Here is a 16,000-nt window from a genome sequence, read left to right as displayed (position 1 = left end):
ATGCGGAACCCAATAGGTTCTCGATGAGCAGTTAGCGCTGGCTCATCCGCCGACGACGGTCATACTGACCGGACCGGATGGAGCTCAGTACGTAGCCCAACATACACGGATCAAACCCCGGTGACAACACCCCCAGTCAGCTTACCGGTCAGCAATGCACCTCAGCCTATCAGCCTCCAACCGAATATCGTACCGAGACAACCCCCGGTACAACCTTCGATGGTGGTAGCGACCCCAACGGGGTCGACCCCATCAACCCAGAAAAGCTTAACCGGCCCCGGACCATCGTCTGAAGAATCGCGTCGACGCACGGAGGCTGGCCACTGAAGCAAGCCGGAAGCTCAACATAGGTCCGATAAACATCGGACAGCAAAAGAGCCTCGATGAACTGAAATTTAATGGTAGCCGGACCCCAATAGTGTTAAGCTCACCATAAAACTAGCAGAAAATAATCATGATGATGTCCCCAATAGGGACCTTGCCACCGCGGATTATCGGCATCTACCTCGTTCCTGCTGCTAGCCGGACCCTCAATAAGGGACACAGCAGTAGAACCCCCGTAAATCGCGTTCTTACCGCATCTTCTACCATACGGACCCTCAATAAGGGATACGGTGGTAGAATGGACCAGAAGCGCAGATCGTACTAACCACGTTCTGCTACCCAACCGGACCCTCAATAAGGGATACGGTGGTTGAACCCTCCTCGAAAATTCTAAGCCCAATCTGACCCTCGGTGAAGAAACCTAAGTTCAACTCCACCCTCTGAAGATTTACTTTCCGAATCCGACGAAACGGACTCCCCGGATCGACCCGGCAATTACGCGTGCAGCCGTCGGAATTTCAGTGCTTGCACCGTACCGGAACGTCTTCCGCGGTTTCCCCCGGACACTATCCGTCAGAATGTTCGGATCCTCCGGCACCAACAACCTTCATAACACAGATCGTGTCCTCAACCACATCTGCTACTAACGTCGCAGATCTCGACCTTAACCATGATTGGCTACCATCACCGGCCCAGAACGGAGCCTTTGCCCGAGCCAACGCTGTTTAACCTGCAGATCGCGGCTAACCAGGCTCTGCTACCGAAAAAAAGTCGTAGAGGACCGCCACAAGTACGGCCGTCCGGGGAGACCTCCGCAACAATATTCCATCCGCAGATCTCGGCTCTTAACCACGATCTTCTATGTCATACGTCACCGAGTGGGCATCATTGCGTCACTGATCGGAAGGATTACCCGATAACCGCCCGGACCCTACAGGCTCCTGAGTCCTATCCAACCCTCGGACAAGAAGCTTGGAACTCCGAGAAAGAACCCCATTGGAGCCGACGGGTCAGGGGTCGGACTCGAATGCTAAGATAAGATAGTTTCTTCATGGGCCAGGACAGCTCCCAATAGGAGCCTCCGTCCTGACTTGAAGGCAAGAATTCATCGAAGCCTGACTCGGACTCCAGCCCACAGGCTTTACCTCAGCTACCGAGGTTACCCTCACCCTATCCAACCTCGGAGGGCTGGTGATACCCCTCTTCACGTTGCCCAATAGGCGACAGGAGACGAAATTAAGGGTTTTGCCCGGCCCAACACTCCGAGGATTCAGCTTAGCCAAGGCCATACCGAGGCTACCCCGGTCACCAAGCCTTGCTTGGACATGGAGGATAACCTAAAACCCCTAGATATCGAGGCAACCTTCGAATCGGAGCCTCGAAGCCCAGTTTTATCCGGTCTACGTTGCCCAATAGGCGACTGGACACGGAACTGACGGGTTTGCCCGGACAAAAGACCTCGAAACTTAGAAAGCTGACCAACTGCAGGGGCTCGGACTTGTACTTTACCTCAGCAACCGAGGCTGCGGTCGGATTCAACCCATAACTCCGGCGGAATTCGTCGTATGAAAAGCGACGCGACGGTGCTGCGCGGCGAGATCCGCTTCGCTCCACCGGCTTGTCCCTCCGGCAGAAGGACCCTCGGAGAATGGAAACCCCCGCAGATCGCGTATAACCACGATCTCTACCTCACCATGGAATCCCACCGAAGACCGTGGCTACTCACGGACTCTTACTCGGCACGGATGTGCACCGAAGCCCAATTGGCCTTCATTCCACCTCCAGAACGGATGAAGTGGGACATTAGGGCACACTCATACCCTCACCACCAAGGCTACCCCGGACACGGATGCTGCCCCGGCTAGCGACTTCATCTTATCGGTGAGACCCTCGGTGGAGTTGCCCAATAGGCGACTTACACCAACAACAAGGGTTTTGCCGGGATGGAAAGATCCATCAGACCGTCAACCGCGATCTGCCAGTTAACCAAGGCTAACCGAATCTAATCGATCCTCGGATACCGAGGCTAATCGACCCTCGGACATCAATCTTCAAAGTCCGGAACCTACTCTTTCCGAGTTACCCAATAGGTAACAAGAGACGGAATTGGGATTTCTGGTCGGACAGAACATCCGTACATCGCGTAACCGCGATCTGCCATCACAGCCGAGGGTACGTCGGGACTTCACCGTGAGTACCGAGGCTGCCTCGACCCTATTAACCCGGCGAATATCCTCTCCGAGTTACCCAATAGGTGACAGGAGACGCATTTAGGATTTTCAGCCGAGCGGAACATCAGTGTACCCCATTTGCCAGTGCAGCCGAGGGTATAACCCGGACTCTAACTCGAGTACCGAGGCTGCCAAAGACTTAGACTCAGTAACTGAGGCTGAGCATGGACTCTAATTCTGCAACCGGAGCTGACCTGACCCTCGGTCACCGAGGCTACCATCGGACTTCAAAGTCTTGAAGCCAACCGGATAAGGGATTGGACTCCCGCACAGTTTTGGCTTTTGGGTTTGGTTTTTAATGCTTAATGTCTACAGATAGAAGGAATCACTCCTCATCGAGATCTGTAGACAAGTCAAATAATTAAGACAAGAAAACAGTGCAAAACAAAAGGCAAAATAAGGATTATTACATCGATTTCAACAAAGATCAAGCTTATTAAGCGTGTCGAGGTGGTCTTTAACAGAGGCGATTTCCTTCCATGAAACGCTGTCCAGAGCGGCCTGAAACACATGTAGTGAGCGATAGGATGATGCGTCCAAATCGAGGTCATTCCAGATTTTAGCAGTCCTCCATGAGAACGAGTCTTCACTGGCTGGCACTTCGGTTCCGCAAAACGTGGTATTCGCAGCTTGAATCGGGAATGGATGGCGCTACATCCGGTCTGCATTTCGGGTGTTACCTGCAACAGTATTGGCGGCAGTAACTGACTCATAATTAGTGAAAAAGGAGTTGCGTAAGGGCATCATGCCGAATAACAGCTTATACGCAACAGACAAAGAGGTTTTTACCCGGCGTAACTCAACGCAGTCCCAGTTTACCTCATGAAGTCGGCCACAGTAATCATTACGCGCGCTTCCCAGACGTAGTCTTTTTTGAAAATTTCAAAACAGATCTCTCTAGATCTTCTCTTTGCGTTTTAAGGAAAGTTTTACCACTGGACTGCAGTAATCCAGAAGAGGAAAAATCAGTGCTTTAAATAAACAGAGGAGAGCTGCGGAATCATAATGATCGAAGAGCGACAACATGTAACCAATACGCTTTCGAATCCTGGTGCATAAATTACTGGTATGCTCACTCCACCGCAGTTTCCGGTCTACCAGCAATCCTAAATATTTGTTTACGAAACGATTTTCAATCTCGGTATTGTTCAGAAGATATTTATGAATGTCAGTTAAACTGCGTTTTTTTGAAGAACGCATGTGCACAGATTTCTTCGGATTAAAGGTCAACCGTTTAGCAACTGCGGCTTTAAAAATGGCATCGATATCTTCCTGTAACTTTACGCAGTCATCACCTGATATTATAGGTCTGCACAAAAACACATCATCCGCAAAAATAAAAATTCTGCTACCATTAAGTAAAACAATCGTTAATCCGTTAATTTTGCAAATAAACAGTATAGGACCTAACACTGAACCTTGTGGTACTCCGCTCGTAACTATACCGCTTTTCGAAAACAAACCACTTACTACCACAATCTGTTGGCGACCGGCTAGATAGTTATCTAACAGGCCAACAACGTCAGGATCAATACCAAGCAATTCTAGCGTCGTAAGCAGGGATTTGTGATCAACTCGATCAAATGCCTTTGAGCAATCCAGTATTACCGCATCCACTTCAAATCCACTGTCAATAAAATCTTCAACAAATTTTGAGAAAACTAAACACTGCAATTCCGTGTTTCGCTTAGCATGGTATTCAAACTGGCTATCACTTAACAAACCATTACTTTCTATAAAAGATCTCAAATAATTTGCAATACACCTTTCAAAAACTTTAAAAATAGGATGCAAAATTGCGATAGGGTGGTAATTATTAACTACCGTTTGATCAGCAGATGTTTTGGGAAGAGGAGTGACGTAAGACGTTTTCCAATGAGATGGAAACGTATTACACTCAACACAAACATTAAACAATGTGACAAGTGGTGCGAAAATTGGCCGTACCGAAAGCTTTCAACAAAGAATTGGACATTTTAAACTTGCCTGAAGAAGAAGAAAATTTCGTGTCGACTAAAGCAGTTATAACTTCGTTTTCAGAGATTTTGAAAACAGTTTCTCTGCTCTTCGGTTTTAGACACCATAACATCATTCGGACCAGAACGTGGTTCACACTGCACAGTGCAGTGTGAACCACGTCCACCAGCCACTCAACCTGTGCAAACCAGGCATCAACCGGTCCTTGTTACCCAATAGGTGACAGGACACGACATCACGGTTATGCCCGGATAGAACCTCGGATCACCGGACGATCCACCTATTAAAAGACCCAATAGGTCTTATCCCGCCCCAGAGAGGGTACCTTACGGTATTCGCAAACTGCGGCAGTGCCTCTCCCATTATCACACCTTATGAATCGGAACTGCCACCAGACCGCTAAACAGCGATCTGCCAGTGCAAGTGAGGCTGACTCGGGACTTAGAATCAGTAACCGAGGCTACCTCCTACAAAGCAAGGCTACCCCCGGATTCAACTCTTTGGAGTCCGACATCAACCGGTCCACGTTGCCCAATAGGCGACAGGACGCGAAATCACGGTTCTTGTCCAAAAGCAATTTCGGATTCCGGATTTCACCGGACAATTCCCCAGCAAGTGACCCAATAGGTCTTATTCCTCACCCAGGGAGGATGCCTCCTGGCATTCGCAAACTGCGACAGTGCCTCCCTCATCAACTCTACCCTATGAACCCCGGCTGGATGTAAGTCTAAGCCCGTCTTACCCGGTTATGGAGGTTTCAATCAACTGTAACCGGAGGATCCCCGGTCGGAACTGAGTTTCAAGCCCGTTTCTCACCCGTCTACGGAGATCCACACCTTACCCGAAGTTAAGCGGTCGGATGCAAGTTTCGAGGCCCGTTTCTTACCCGACCCTCGATGAAGCATGAACCAGTACCATCGGGTATCCCGAGAACCGAAGCCTCGGACCTGGATGACCGGATACCTTGAGGACAGGAGACCCCGGGAACGGACGTCTTTCTTGTCGGAATAAGCACCCGGACCAAAGACTTTGATTTTTCTTTCTTACTTTTCTAACCCTGAAAGGATGGTCTATTAAAATTTTATTAAAGAGAGACAGAGACAGATATGTTATTTCTACTTTGCTTTTTCTTGCCGTTACGGATGTTCATCAACAGAAGCCTACACCGGTCCAACAAGAAACCCGACCGACCTTCGGATTTCTGTCGTGAATTGTATCGCCACCACGGGTCCGGAGGAGAACGCGGCACAGAGAGACCTTCATCAGACACCCCCGAGGCGCAGCCACCGACCCCAATAGGGTCGTGTGCGGAGCGGGCACTGAAGCGGTATGAGGCCGGTCCTTCGCAAGGGCTCGGACTCCCGGCCAGGGGCATGTTAGGCCAGTCGCTATGGCAGCCTACGAGTAGGCAGCCAGCGAAAGTCCCGCTTCCGGTTTGCTGACTCACACCGAGTCGCACTCGCTCTCGCACGCCGTATCAGCCTCGACTCTGGCTCGGCTACGCCTTACCACGCCTACGGCTATACGTCTCGGCCAATCAGCGTTCGTTCGCTCGTGTTGGATCAGCCCAGTGCCGCAGATAGGCATTTTCCATGTTACGGCTCATTCAGCCGATCATTCTTGTCAGTTATGATTTTGCTCACGCACAGTGCTGTATTTTATTGCTGTACACAATAATGCCTCATTTCCTCACTATCGTGAGCCTCTGCGCCGTGCTGCTGATAAGTGCTTTTCGCGTTTTCCTTCGAGAATTCCCCGGTTTCCTTCGAAAATCGTATCCGAACGTTCTGGTCAGTGCGTACAATCACCACACATTTGGTCTTCGGAGAATACCCGGTGTACTTCGGCCTGGTCACAGCAGCATACTGTCCGACCGGTGCCTGAATTATCGGATCAGTCGGGTCAAGTTGTCTTTCATCTGCCTTAAAAATCGATTCCGCGTTTCCGTCAACCTGAACTATAGCGGCGCAATTCGGCATATTCGTCAAAAATGGCGAAACTGAGATCCGGACCGGAACGCGTGAATTGCCCAGACCGTCCGACCCAGGACCTCAATCTGGCACTGGAACGTTGGGGATTGGAATGCAAGAATTGTCCAATCCAGGAGAGGCCCGCTTCCTACTGCAGACCTGCAGACAGTAGTCGGGTGCCTGTACTTCCAGCTGGAATGATTGCCATTCCTCGAATCCTCCCGGTTTTTTGATAAGGTCCACTGCCTCTTAAGTTTGCGCCGCATCTATTTTTTCGCTTCCGGACGATTCGGAGAAGTTTTTGTTGCCCTTATGAGTGAATCGGTGTCCCAGTCTTCGGCATCTTGGCCCCTGTCTTGGGTGCTCGGTTGAGGTTCTTCTCACCGGCAGTCTGATCCAGCTTGTTTGGCCATTCCGCCCTGTCACTTTCTGCAACAGACGGCGCAAGCTCATTGTTTGCGCTGCACAACAGCGACAGCCAGCAAGAGCAGTAGCAGGCTCTCGAACGCTTCTGAACCCCGATCACGTGTTGTCGACCGTGAGACCAGCGGACGTCTCGATGGAGGACGTAAACTCAACCGAGCATAACCAGAAGAAACCGCCGAAACGCAGACGGACGGAGTCCTGAACCAACATGAAGCGCGGGAAGCGGCCAACCCGGGAGTGCAGCAGACACAAGGCAAATCTCCTACAAACGACTGCGGACCAGTATTCTTAATTCCCGTCAAAACGGGGAGTCACCTTTGAAAAGGTCGACAAAGACAAACCGAAGACAATCAGAGCCTGGGCAGACGCAATCCAGATCGGATCAACGCCCAAAATGGCGATGAGCGAAACGGGAGCAGAAACTTTGCTAATCGAGAAAGGATTTAGCGAAGCGAATGGCCTGAAGATGCAACCTCTCGGCTATTACACCAGAATACATGGTATAAAGGGACAAGTCGCCTGTACCGTATCCCTCTGCTGCACCGTACCGGTAACCCTGCAGGGATATACGAGTCACCATACTCTCCGCGTCCAGCCGAACGACGCGGACGTCCCCGTGTTACTTGGATGTGACTACTTGCATTCCAACTTTACATTTATACTTACACCACTTCCCAACCTGGAACCACCAGGAGGGAGGTGCAGTCTATCCCGATACCGGAGGCAACGGGCATGGTAGAGAATGAAGCGAGCATAAACCGGCTTGGCCAGCCGACGAAATCTACGCCCAACATTTGCCTTGATTGCCGAAACACTAATTGGACTATGGTCAAGGAACTACAGCAGCACAATGCCATTATGGCGTATGAAAGGAGGCTACATACCGGCGGAAAAAAACCCGGTTACGAGGAGACTGAAGTTTATCCTGACACCAGAGGCAACCGCCACAGAAGCGGATGCTCTGGTGCAAGAGGTACAACAGAAATACCAGACTTGGTTCTTGGGAGTACAGCGCTTTCTCGACCGACGGACGTTGGAGACGTTGGCCACTTGGCAACAGAAAGGGAGCGGTGACTTCCGAACAGATACAGGAAGTAGAATAGAAGTGCGAACCTGTAATAGCCCACATCGACGACGTAGATTAGGAAGCTTGGGAATGGGAGGACGAACGAATTCCCATCCACCGACAGTACATGGAATATGGGCTTCCCAAACCAATTCCATTAGAGGTACCATGCCAAGAACTAGACAGCGCTCTTCAGCTATATGCGGCAAGTACAGTTGTACGGAGAATCGTCAACAACTGGAAACGGTACGGCGAGGATACTTCTATAGCCCGGAAAATCCCAGACCCGCTACCACTAGCTACGGAGCATTTCCCACGGGATTTAAGGTTCCAAACAGGCCAAAGCGAGCCAGTTGAAGAGACCCAGGTTGGAGAAACCAACAGACCGGACCAATGTATCATTAGCCACCATAACATAAATGGAGTGATACGGGTGATACAAACTCACCACGACATGACTTGGTCGGACCGGCAGACCATCGTCACCGGCACCTCCGCAACCGGAACGGATACCATAGTCGGGAAACTCAATTAGCAGTCATCCGATGGCACGGCCACATAAGTTCACAGTCACACCGACCTTGAAAACCAGAACTGAGGAAGTCAACCGACCCAACCGACGGATGCGATCGACGAGGGTGCACCGACCACCGAACTCGGACACAGTAACATGCTGAAAGCTAACCCTGAAGTCGGATCGGTCGCGGAACTCGAAGTACAAAGCACGAGCGACTCACCGGACACAGACTCTGACAACCAACACTCAGATGACCAAGAAGAATCTGCGGAGACGACGACGGAGAACTCGACCCGTCAGTCTGGAATTGCCGGCCGAATGAAACCCGGACAAACGATTCGGTCAATGATTCATCAGAAGACGAAGAACCGACCTTCGATGATAGACTAACAAAAGCGCTTCGATCCATCGTCCGTACGGAAATCCAATCAGATAACCAACCGGAACAAACCGGACAGGAACTACCTGCAGCCCCAGGGACGGAGGCATGCGGATCTGACGAAGGAAACCACCTGCGATCGACCAATACCGTCGACCGACCACCGGCAACCGAACAACCGACCTCGGCCAACTTGACCGACCAACAGAAGAGGGAGCGACCGCACCCACAGATGGTTCGGATTGCTAAAATCGAAATAGCCGAGGAGATAGACCTGGACAACAAAAGCCCAGAAGTCTATCATCTGAAGTTGGAGGGAACCATAAGTTTCAACCCGCGAGACCGACAGGTTGTGTTCAACAATGAACGGGTATCACTTCCAGCTTATTCGAAGTGTTCCATCAAGGTACGGATTGGAAAACCAATGGACCCTAGGAGACAAATTCACTTCGTGACTCTAAGGCGGAAATTCCGTCCTATCCGACCTATTGAGATGAGGATCGATATTCGACCCTCGACGGACACGGCATGGATTGATATCCAGAACACAACGCATGAACTAAAGATACTTGAAAACTCGTAAGGTTTGGCCACATCCATTTAAAGAAAGTTTACGAACCGGACATCGACAACAAACATGTTGTTTGGGAAATCCGAATGAGAACCGCCAAGACATGGCCGGTTCAACCGGAGCCCAGAGATCTCTCAAAGTTGACCATCTTCAAGTCCACAGGAATAAAGGCTCAATCGAAGGTTACGCTCCTACCTCGAACGATAACCTAAATCAATGTCGTCCTAGATGTACCGATGGCTCCTACGCAAGAGCTTATGTCTCACAACTTGACGAAGTGGATTTGATGGATGGTTGAACGAAGCACGACGGAAAGACATTTATCGTCATGGTGGCTAACCACACCAATAAGGCTGTCACCTTACGGAAAGGTGCACTGATGGGCCGAGTCGAACCGTTCAACATGATGGCGGACGGTCAGAAGCTGGTAGATTACCTTCCCTTCTGTGGAGTCGGTTCCCAGGTCGTTTTGATTTCCGTCCTCTTTTGGGTCGGTTGACGGGGTCCAAACAGCCTTCAGTATGGCCAGTTGCTTGTCGGTAAAGGTTTTTCCGAAGTTCACGGAGTCGATAATTCTTCGTCGCTCCTCCTGGGATTCCGCGTCTTTTTTCTCTATCTGAACTGAGTTAACTCCCGAAAACCAAGGAAGGCGGCCGACGCAATCGTCGAAAACCAACCGAAAAAGCCGGGTAAGGCCGACCAACCTGAGCCAAAAGTTAAGAGTACTCAGTACACCTCCGCGGCCCGAGGGCTACGTATGAGCAGTAGTAGGCGGACTATTGACTCAGCGACGACACCGATCTGACCGCCGAAGATACCGGCAGGACCACTAACGAGAAGACTTGGGCAGATAGGAAGAATTTCTGACCTAATGGTATCGCTCGACTTCGGACTCTGCTGGACTGCGGGGGGCGAAAATTCATTCGGGCGGAGGATCCGACCCGCGGAACGGCCCGACGGACATTAGGGTTCTAGGTTACATTGCAAACGACCGGGCGACGCCTTCGATCCGTCCGACATGGCATCGCGGCCCAGTTTCGGATACCAGCCCAAGATGGCACCTCCCGGCTATCCCGGTGGAGTGCTGCCCAACCAGGTCTAACCGGTGCCTGCTGGAATTTTTCGGACAACGGGTTAGCTCCATATATCTGCCGGCCGTTATGGTGCAGCTTCCCGACATAACGTTGCAAAAACACGGCGATACGGGAAAACAGTTTGCCCTGACCGGATTGCAGCCCAGCCCGGCACAGGGGCCAGCTGTTGGGGAACAGTGATCGGCCGCGGTTGCGGAACAACCCGACGATGTAGCCCGCCGACCCGAACGGACAGTGCGGCAACCGGAAAACGTACCACGCTGACCACCACCGACGCTGCGGCAACCACTTCCAATAAAAATGCGGAATCGGACACAGGATCAATAGAAAGGCTGTCGCAACCGGATAACGACAGTTATAGCCACGACGACCGATATCAAGGAAGCCCGTCACCGCCGATATAGGTGGGCCCGACCTTGGCAAAACGTAGGGGAATCGCAGTCGGAGGGAGTGACCAAAAAGCGATTGCGCCGCCGACACGACTAGACTAGCCATAAACGGGAGGTGAGGAGAGAGAAGAGGTGTACAGCAGAAAGCGTGTCGGGGACTATGACCACGGGCACGCCAGGCGTGCTGTTCGTCGCAACAATTGGTTTGACGGCCGAGCCGACGCCGATGTAGAGCACCGGCTCGGTCGGAAGGATGAGGGAAGCGACCGGGCCGGCATTGATTGGAATCGGCAAAACATCATCAAATCCTAGATGGTCGGGCGAGCGCTGCTGCTGACTACCAGTTGGACATAGATGTTCGATAGCGACATGCTGAAAGCGGACGGATGGGCAACCCGCTTCGGCAATTGCACCGACAACAAGAAGGGACCGATACCGACGAGGATGCTGAATCCATGTTCAAGGTGAGCGGGGCTCTCAGCGGTAATGCGGCGGACTGGGACCAGGAACCAAAGGCGGCCGAACAGGAGGAAGGCTGGCCGTTGAAGTTTGGTTGGCCAAGTTTTTGACAAGATTCGGCGGTCGGAAGAAGGACATGAACGCCTTGGCGGAGGCCACAGACCTTTCGCTGAATGTACTTCATGGCGTACATGCACTCTGTGCAAGCCGTACGCTCGCGGCTAGTTCCATGCACAATCTTCTGTCCCAGTTGTAAAAGAACCTTCCCAAAAATGCGATTTTACGAATTCCAGCGAGAGAGGCCAAAGTCGGCTTACGGCAACAGCTCAAATCTAGTAGAAAATGTAGCTCTAGATGGCCGTCCCCTTTACGCATTACTGTGTCGAATTAGCTGCGACCATAGTGCGGCAAAATAGCAAAAGGCTGTTTGAACGCAGTGTGCGGCAAAATAGCAAATGGCTATTTTGCCTACCATACTGCGGCAAAATAGCTAAAGGCTATTTTAACGCAGTGTGCGGCAAAATAGCAAAAGGCTATTTTGACACACTGTAGAAAACTGCGGCAAAATAGCCTTAGCCATCAAATATACATATCTGCCTCTGAAAGATCTTAGAGAAGAGACTGCCGCGAGCAATCTAAGCTTCGTGCCAGTCTGTCAAAGGACGGTACACAAAGAACGCAACTGTCAATCATTCCGACTGGACTGCTATAAAGCAGTTGGCTGTCTCCCTGTCTTTCCCTATTGTAGTCGGATAATAAAGTTGCCAAGGTGCAGGTATCCTTGGACTGAGTAACGGGGTGGCACTGCAAGCCTATTTGGATCGAAGTTTATTGTACGTTACAGCAAGGTTATGATGCACATCCATCTCTAACTTAGTATACACAGGCAGTCAAACATATAAACGGCATTTTTATAGAAATGTTCTAATGGCATTCCTGAACTCATATTTCTCGCGGGGACAGCGTCCTGGTAATTTTAATCTCGCCAACGTAGTCCTGGTCAATTTGGTGGGTGAGGATTATTATCTGGGATTCCTTCAAGATGTCGACGGCGACCAAGTTTTTGTCGATTTCGACTGCACGACTATCGCCCCATGGTGGGTGTCCGTGGATCGCGTGTGGAGGCGATCCCACTTCCGCCATGATTACATCAATGAGAACGGCCCAATGGATGTGCATGTGGCTGTGCGCAGTACGAAGAATGGGCCGTACATTTTCCGGCCTGGAAAACTTATGCAAAATTGTAGCCAGTTGAACATGTATCCCACTTGTGTCACCATGGATTCAGGCGATAAGGAGACCTTCCACGTTGTACATCACTGGCAAGTTGTCGACCATCTCCCACAATCTCCAGACAATTTTATTAGTGAAATTAGGAAAATAACTTTACCTGTGGAAACTGTGCAATACGCCACCGTCGATGAATATCGGATCAATTTCATGTTGGACATGGTTTTTCGAAATGGCATACGATTTGATTCGTGGCGGAGCCCGGATTGTCAGTTTGTTAGGATTGAAACAAATGCAATCCGTTTTGTAATCTTGAATATTCCGTGTGTGCACACTGGAATAAACGGATCTTATGACCTTTGCCCTAAAGATAATTCCTGTTGGACGGAAAACACAATGGAGAAAATTTCTGTGGGGGTGGAAAAATATTTGCTTAGTTACTGCGGGAAGCCAGAGCTGTGTTTACGGTCAATAAAAATTTCAACAGCCGGTAAGATTCTCTCTTTAAGCGGCAGCCATGCGCGAAGCCCAAGATTTCTTTATAATTAAAATCTGTTTTAAAATTGTGTGCAACTTAAATTTTATTTCTTCCTGTAAAACGAAGCTTACGAATTAGAAGTGAGAAGTTGAGCACACCGAAAAGTATCGGTTAGTGGTTAGTGTTACTGTACTGTACTTGTATATCGGCGGAAACTCGTGCAGCGACGAACGCGTGTATACATCTTAACTAGGAATTCGTTCTGCAGACGTATCGCTTATTGAATTTTATAAAAACGAAAGATTTGCACAACTTAAGGTGAGAAATGGGAATTAGAACTCCTCAGAACTGTGCGTGATGAACTGCTTACCGCGGGCAGTCGTAGTACGGGTCAGTAATAGAACATCGAGCTATAACGCGAATTCAAACCTATTCAGTAACTGTGACTTCAAATGTGGGTTAAAAACTTAACTTTAATTCGACTCAAAATTTCGGAAAATAAATGTTTTTCGCCCATTTTTACAGTATGCGATCGCGTGTTTAATGACATGCCACCTGAAGTCCTCTCAGAAGCCCTGCATTTTCTGGATCTCCGGTCACAACTTATTGCTAAAAGGTAAATTTTCCAATTTGCAATAGCATTATAGCAGTATATTAATTATTATTTATTTCAGTGCAAAACTAATTGACGTCTGATTCCGATTGCCACATCACTGTTACGCCTTCACATAAATGCTTTCGCGAGAAATACGTATATGAGTTTGCATTAGAAACGTTTAGGTGCTTTATCAGCTCATCTAGCGTGCGGCTACTTAAACAACAACATCTGACGTATATCGATGGTTCTATTAAACAAAAAAATTTCTTTTTACTCTTTTTTTCTAACGGCTTGGACAGTGATTCTGACGTCAGCTAAAAGTGTTTGAACAACGAGGAGTTTTGTGGCACGCTTGTATATTTGTGTACAAGATAAAACTTTCGCTATATCCACAGAATTTTAACGTTATTGGCAATTACAGAGCTTGTGCGCTATGGAATCTTCTGTTGCCGGATCCAACAACTGCCGACTGCGTTACCATCGACTTTGCAAATCTTACCAGTCAATGGACATGTCGCAACGAAACCGAAGGGTATCACATCGCGAGGGTGCTGCACCGAAGTATTCATAAAGCAACCCACACACTGACTTTAAGCAACCTTTTCCATCGCTGCGCTGACCTACGACTATTCTCTACGGTGTGGCTTGTTGTGGAACTATTACGTATGAAGGCGACTCTCCCGTTAATCGTTTTGAAGGACACGCGAGTGCCCGCTGCTCGTCTGTTTCCCCGAGACAGCAACAATCCTGACGATCGCAACTTAAGTTCCATGCATTTCCATGCGCTTCATTTAGGCGAAGTCTGCCGACGACTGGTCATTAAGAACTACACTGTCGACTTTGCACAGTATCATGGTCCGGAATTCAGGCATCCGATGCCCGGATTCAGGGAGACAACGGAAGCGTTTAATTTCATGATCACCATCCCCTCGATGACCTGGACGGATCTGCACAGCACAGCCGAGAAACTGCGGTGCTTGCAAGATTTCAAGCGAGCACTGGAGGCTTGCTGTCCTCCAGTGGAGCCTGCAGTTAGAATATGGTGGAAAGAAACTCATGCGATATGGATGCGATCGGTGCCGTATACTGAATTTCAGTGGACTGAATTGCGGCAAATGCTTAACTTGTACGTATCAATGTAATTTTCGCGCTTTCCTAAGGATCCTTGAATTCCAAATCTACATTATTTCCTAATCTTAGCTGTAATAGTCTGCTGGTTGTAGTTTAAGGCACTATGGTCCTAGTTTGTCGCACTAACTTGTGACCGGCGAAAATGTCCCCCATGACCTCGGATGTTTTGCCGTGTCAGTTCCCGCCCAGCCAAAGTTAGATTTTATAGACCTACAGGTTTATTGTTTATTGTTTATTGTACATCAGGCAGGTAACCCATTAAAGGCTAGGATCGAAATCTAGCTGGGAATTTAAACCTGGCTAAATAACAGGCATCATAATGAAAATAGAGCAAAACCCATTAATACAAGAGAAGTATTAAGAAAAGGAAGGCAATCAAGTAATGATAACATGCTTCAGTGCATTACGAAAAACAGCAAGCGAACTGCTACTAAGAATGTCGTTGCCGGCCTCGGTTAGCTGGCTCATAACGTTGTTCAGCCTCCACGCCAACGTAGACTTCCCCGTCCTTGTCCTTCCCTGTCCTTCGATGAAGGTCCTGATTCCGCTTCGAAGGCTGTACGGTTTGGAATCGTGTTTTACGACGATCATTTCGGTGAGATAACGGGGCACTTGGAACTTCTCCGGGTGCAGAATTTTGTAAAGCCAAGTTACTTCCTGGTGTTTCCATCGTTCAAACAGTGGCGTGGTCCCGTACTGCTGCATCAATTTGGTAGCGGATGTTTCGGCATAATTGGCAATAGCTCGAACAGCTTTTCTTTGCACGACGGCCAACGGCTCCAGCGTGGACGCAGGCGCACCGCTCCATACAATGGAGCAACGGTCCAGGTGAGACTGGACGAATGCGTGGTAGAGTCCAACGCGGTGGGCGACTGGCAGTGCATCTTTCACACTGTTTATTAGGGCGATTCCAGGATAAGAACTTTTTTGAACCTTTTTAATTTGGTCGGTCCATTTCAAATGCTCGTCAATTATCACCCCCAAGTGCTTTACTGATTTTTCCGGTTCAAGCTTATGCCCATTCAAATCAACCGACACGATGCTTTTGTCCCGACTGTACGCTGAAGTGATCATGAGCAGCTTAGACTTCTTTTCATTGACAACCAAGCGGTTCAGTTCAAACCACTCACAAATGATTGGAAGTACGGCGGTTATTTTGT

The sequence above is a fragment of the Paramacrobiotus metropolitanus genome, unplaced genomic scaffold (genome assembly GCF_019649055.1).
Source record: "Paramacrobiotus metropolitanus isolate TYO unplaced genomic scaffold, Prichtersi_v1.0 Parri_scaffold0000105, whole genome shotgun sequence".
NCBI classification, from domain to species: domain Eukaryota; kingdom Metazoa; phylum Tardigrada; class Eutardigrada; order Parachela; family Macrobiotidae; genus Paramacrobiotus; species Paramacrobiotus metropolitanus.
The sequence above is the reverse complement of the archived record's forward strand: the minus strand, read 5'-3'. Positions refer to the sequence as shown.